Genomic DNA, 6,000 nt, shown 5'->3' on the forward strand with positions numbered 1-6,000 from the left:
TGTGTTAAGATGTCAATGGAAGAGTTTTAGATCTCCTTAAGTCTACAGAGATACGGAGGAAGCTAGTGAGAGTGTGATGGAGTGGTCACGTCAAATGGTGGCAAAATGGTGGAGCTTACAGTGGCAGGTGGAGGAGATGTGGTGATGCTACACAGGTGAAAACCGATGGTCCATGATGTTCCAACTGGTGCAGCTTTGTGGCCCAAAGTTCCCGTTAGGGTCAATCAATGGACCAAGCCTGCTTCCAATGCACAACGGGGGTCATGGTGGAGTTAGTGAACCTACAAATGAGTTTGTGATGAGGATGGAAAGCAATAGCTGTGGTCATTAACTTGGAGGAAATGTCTGCTGAATCATTACTGGGAAATGGACAGGCAATTCTTTGCACCTGCAGTTCGTTGTTTCTTCCATTTTCGAAAGGCTGGAGATGGGTTGAGAAAGGCTATGAGGAGGGAGGACTGAGAGTCACCGACATGCACATGGAAACAAAGTCTGTTTTCACACAATGTTGCCAAATGTTGCCAAAGAGGACATGACTTGAGAATTAAGGGACAGAAGTTTAGGGGTAACATGAGGGGGAACTTCTTTACTCAGAGAGTGGTAACTATGTGGAATGAGCTTCCAGTGGAAGTGGTGGAGGCAGGTTCGATTTTATCATTTAAAAATAAATTGGATAGGTATATGGACGGGAAAGGAATGGAGGGTTATGGTCTGAGTGCAGGTAGATGGGACTACGGGAAAATAAGTGTTCGGCATGGACTTGAAGGGCCGAGATGGCCTGTTTTCCGTGCTGTAATTGTAATATGGTTATCTATATTACTAAAAGTCTGATCTTGACCACTTCCTGTCGTTCTGTATATTGATTTTAGAAAAAACGCTGCCACTTATGGCTGTGATTTTTGGCCACCTTACTCAGAATCCCCCTTTGCTGTGCAGGACACGAGCATTTTTCCCATCGATGAAAAATAAAAGAGTTATTAGCGTTTTAACATTTTTGAGATTCTCCTGAAGGCCACGCCCCTTCTGGAGGGACTATAAAACCCGGAAGTGTGCAGGCGCCTCAGCAAGGTGGGGGAGCGAGAGGTCGCAATTCTCAGTCTGAGTTGTGAATAACACTGAACATGGGTCTACTAAACTATGAGTGGTTTTACTGACCTGTCAGTGCCCTTAATGTGGTTTGAAAATGTAGTTTGAAAATGCCAAAGTGTGTTTTGGTTTGAAAGTGCTAAAGCTGTGTTGCCTTTGGTTTGAAAGTGCTAAAGCTGTGTTGCCTTTGGTTTGAAAGTGCTAAAGCTGCGTTGCCTTTGGTTTGAAAGTGCTAAAGCTGCGTTGCCTTTGGTTTGAAATTGCTAAAGCTGCATTGCCTTTGGTTTGAAAGTGCTAAAGCTGCATTGCCTTTGGTTTGAAAGTGCTAAAGCTGCGTTACCTTTGGTTTGAAAGTGCTAAAGCTGCCTTGCCTAATTAAAGCTGCCTTACCTAATTAAAGCTGCCTTGCCTAATTAAAGCTGCCTTGTCTAAGTAAAGCTGCCATGCCTAAATAAAGCTGCCATGCCTAATTAAAGCTGCCTTGCCTATTTAAAGCTGCCTTGCCTAATTAAAGCTGCCTTGTCTAATTAAAGCTGCCTTGCCTTCTATATAATTAAAAGTCTAATCTTGACCACTTCCTGTTTGCGCTTTATATTGATTTTAGAAAAAACGCTACCAAGTACGGCTGTGATTTTTGGCCATCTTACTCAGAGTCCCCCTCCGCTCATCATGTGCTGAGTATTTTTCCCATCGATTAAAAATAAAAGAGTTATTAGTGTTTTAAAAATGTTGAGATTCTCTCTCCTGTCAATCATGCCGTGAAGGCCAGGCCCCATTCTGGTGGGAGGGACTATAAAACCCCGAAGTGTGGGCGCGGCTCAGTCTCTGCAAGATGGGGGAGGGATAGGTCACGACTCGCTGTCTTTAGTGGCCTTGCACCCTGCTTGAAATGGTATGAAACCACTTGAATTTGGTGGCCTTGCACCCTGCTTGAAGTGGTAAGAAACTGCACTTGAATTTGGTGGCCTTGCACCCTGCTTGAAATGGAATTTCAAGGAATAGCCGTGAGTCAACTGCGAGCCCACCAGCCGTGAGTGAGTGAGCTGCCATCACAAGAATCCATTTAGCCCACAATGTCCATACTAGCCCTCTGGAAACCAGTCCCTTCAGTGCACAACACCCATACTAGCACTCCAGAAAGCCCACCACCCCCCCACCGCCACTCCCCACTGGCCACCAATATTGGAATTGGTGGAGAGGTGGAATATTGCATTGGGGGACCAGCCCTCCCGTGTGATGCTGGGACCCAACGGGTCCCACTTAGTCTAGTATGTTATAAATGGTAATTTGTAAACAGAAATGGCAGGGATAGGGCAAAAGATGATTGGGGGTTTGGGGGGAAAGGACAGTTGATTCCACAGAACAGGTCAGAAGACGAGGTCGCTGTCTCTGGCCAGATGTGGATGGATACAAATGGAAACCTGGGGCGAGTGATGGGGTGAATGGGGACAGCTAAACCAGCAATCAGTGAAACGGAGATATGTCCAAGCAATCTATAATTCCACCCGTAATCTCAACCCCGGTACAGGGCTCTGACCCAGATATTCAACCCGAGTGATCTAAAAAATAATTTCCCCACCACCTCCACCAACCTCATCTACTGTATCCGTTGTTTTGGGTGTGGACTCCTTTATATCAGTGAGACCAAGCACAGACTGGATGATCGTTTCACTGAACACCTCCGCACAGTCCGCCTTGCCTACGCAATATCCTGGTCGCCAAACATTTCAACTCCCCTTCCCATTCCCATACTGACCTTGCTGTCCTGGGCCTCCTCCACTGTCAGTGTGAGGCCAAACACAAATTGGAGGAACAGCACCTCACATTACACTTGGTGCTATTTACAACCCAGCGGTATGAACATTGATTTCCCTAATTTCAACTAACCCCTGCATTCCCTCCCTCCCCCACCCTAGTCTTACATCACCCTAGCCTTACATCGCCCGGCGTGGCTTTGAGTGGCCGCGGACTTGCTAGCGCCCGCCGGGGGCTTTGACCTCGACTTCGGGAGAGGAATGGAGAGCAGGGGAGAGATAAGACTTTGCCTTCCATCACAGTGAGGAGGAGACTCACTGTGATGGATGTTTGTGTGAATTGTGTTGGTGTGTGTCTTGGTTCTTTTCTTGTATGGCTGCAGAAACCAAATTTCGTTTGAACCTCATGTGAGGTTCAAATGACAAATAAAAGGTATTGTATTGTATTGTATTGTATTGTCATCCTACATTCCACTGTTAGCATCCTTGTTTCCCGCCATTATCACCTCTTCCCCAAGCAACAATGGACCATAGAAACATAGCAAAATAAGTGCAGGATTAGGCCATTCGGCCCTTCAAGCCAATTCAATATGATCATGACTGATCATCGGGGTGGGAGATTGCAACCTTCACTTGGTCCACCCTGTTTCGACGAATGCAATCAACCTGGCGTGCACAAAGAAGATCAAACAGAACAAATTGTCTTACAACTTTAAGCTGTGCACGCCGTACGCAAGAAGAAGATGGCTGATCATCCAAAATCAGTACCCCTTTCTTGCTTTTTCCTCATATCCCTTGATTCCGTTAGCCCTAAGAGCCATATCTAACTTTCTCTTGAAAAATTCCGGTGAATTGGCAGAGAATTCCACAGAGAATTCTGTGGCAGAGAATTCCACGGATTCACAACTCTCTGGGTGAAAAAGTGTTTCCTCGTTCTTAAACTGCGACCCCCTGTTTCTGGACTCCCCCAACAACGGAAACGTTTTTCCTGTATCTAGCCTGTCCAAACCCTTAAGAATGTTACATGTTTCTAAATTCCAGTGAATACAAGCCTAGTCGATCCATTCTGTCATCATACGTCAATGACCATTATGTATTCGAACCTTCCTTGCCCATCTGTCGCCCGCCCTGCTTTGTTCTGGCCTTTTTCTTACCTCCAGTTCACCTCCTCTAGGCTTTCAGTCCGACGAAGGGTCCCGACCCGAAACCTCGCCCATCATTTTCCCCCAGAGATGCTGCCCGACCCGCTGAGTAACTGCAACAACTTTCTTGTGTCTATCCCAACTACATCCCGACGGCACCTCGACTCTCATCGGAGCTAGTGAAGTAACATTTTACAGCTGACCTCAGCAAAGCAGCTCAAAACTTACCCCGAGAGCGAGAGGGGTGCCGAGTATAATCCAGCCAGAAACTAGAGAGTAGTTTAAGAAGGAACTGCAGATGCTGGAAAATCGAAGGTACTCAAAAATGCTGGAGAAACTCAGCGGGTGCAGCAGCATCTATAACAGATACTGCTGCACCCGCTGAGTTTCTCCAGCATTTTTGTGTACACTGAGGTCCCAGCGACTCGTCCCATCACCTCACAGAAGATCTATGTTTTTTAAATATTCCCCTTACCTCGGTTCATTCGGCGCTTCACACCCCCTCCAGAATACGCGTGCTCAGGGTGAACAAACCCGGTGTCCGCCACCGCCAGGCACTTGTTGTCCGGGCTTCATTCAGCCGCCGCAGAACCAAAAGCAGAACAGCAGAAGTGATTTTTTTTTGCCGAGCGGGATCAAAGGCTTTGACACCAGTTGAATCGAGAGAGCGGTCTCGGGTTGTTGTTGTTGTTGTTGTTGTATGTGGTCAATCAACGCGAAGTGATCCAGTCGAGCGGGATTGAGTCCGGCCCCTTCCCGTGCAGTCTCACTCACTCGCTTCCAATTATGGGTGGGGGTGGATGGTGCCTCACTTGTTCACAACCCTCCTCTGGGTTGGCGAGTGGATGGATGGGACGCCCGTGCTTGGGTGCTCGGCATTAGTTGCCATGAGTCTCCCTGGACAGGGTTAGGTCCGGCACGGTCTAGTCTAGTCTAGGAGCCCCGAGGCAAGGGGGGCAACAACAGCTACTTCCAGGTGACACACACACTCTCTGGGCCCCAGGAAATACAGCCACTGCCAACACTTCACATAAAGTGCCCTCAGATCATTGACGTCAACCTGTCAGGGGTTAAGAAGAACGGCCAGGATGTGGTTCAGGGTTAATTAAAAAAAACAAAAAAACCCCACACACAGAGTGAGGCAAGGGCTTTGGTCCTCGCTCGGTGCGATAGCGTTGAACGTGGGATGGCGAGGAGCGTCCAACGGAGGCGGTGTTCGAGATACAGACGCAACCTTAAACACCTTCCCACGTCTGGGGGGGTGGGTGGGGAAACAGTCGGTGACCAGGTTCAGTCACGACCTGCTCTCCTCTCCCAACCCCTCTGAAGCCAGTGTGTGTGTGGGTGTGCTCGGACTTTATGCGGCAACTGGCGCTAACACCGTCTTGTGCCGTCTCTCTTAAAAGTCACTTGGTTGTGTGTTTTTAAGACACATCGCGCTGCTGGAATAACCCAGCGGGTCAGGCAGCATCTCTGGAGAACATTTATCGGTGACGACTCCGTTCGGTCCACGACCCGAGACATCACCTATCCATGTTCTCCAGGGATGTTGCCTCGCCCGCTGAGTTATTCCAGCACTTTGTCTCCTTTTTTGTAAACCAGCATCTATAGACAATAGGTGCAGGAGTAGACCATTCGGCCCTTCGAGCCAGCATCGCCATTCAATGTGTTCATGGCTGATCATCCCCAAGCAGTACCCCGTTCCCGCCTTCTCCCCATATCCCCTGACTCCGGTATCTTTAAGAGCCCTATCCAGCTCTCTCTTGAAAGTATCCAGAGAACTGGCCTCCACCACCCTCTGAGGCAGAGAATACCACACACTCACAACTCTCTGTGAGAAAAAGTGGTTCCTCGTCTCCGTTCTAAATGGCCTACCCCTTATTCTTAAACTGTGGCCCCTGGTTCTGGACTCCCCCAACATAGAAACATAGAAATTAGGTGCAGGAGTAGGCCATTCGGCCCTTCGAGCCTGCGCCGCCATTCAATATGATCATGGCTGATCATCCAGCTCAGTATCC

At 48.4% G+C, this 6,000-nt stretch overlaps 1 protein-coding gene across 2 annotated transcripts in view; it reads right to left on the minus strand.

Annotated features, from left to right (window-relative positions):
- LOC116985843 (interleukin-21 receptor-like) overlaps nt 1-5,108 on the minus strand; it is a 37,128-nt gene extending 32,020 nt beyond the window's left edge. The window contains exon 1 of one of the 2 annotated variants that reach the window (XM_033040914.1): nt 4,458-5,108. The gene's annotated coding sequence lies outside the window, so the exon portion shown is untranslated. Of the gene's footprint in view, nt 1-3,994; nt 4,127-4,457 lie in introns of those variants that run through there. The other variant, XM_033040915.1, reaches the window with a different exon arrangement.
- Nucleotides 5,109-6,000: the final 892 nt, after the last annotated feature.

This window comes from Amblyraja radiata, chromosome 22, assembly GCF_010909765.2.
Source record: "Amblyraja radiata isolate CabotCenter1 chromosome 22, sAmbRad1.1.pri, whole genome shotgun sequence".
NCBI classification, from domain to species: domain Eukaryota; kingdom Metazoa; phylum Chordata; class Chondrichthyes; order Rajiformes; family Rajidae; genus Amblyraja; species Amblyraja radiata.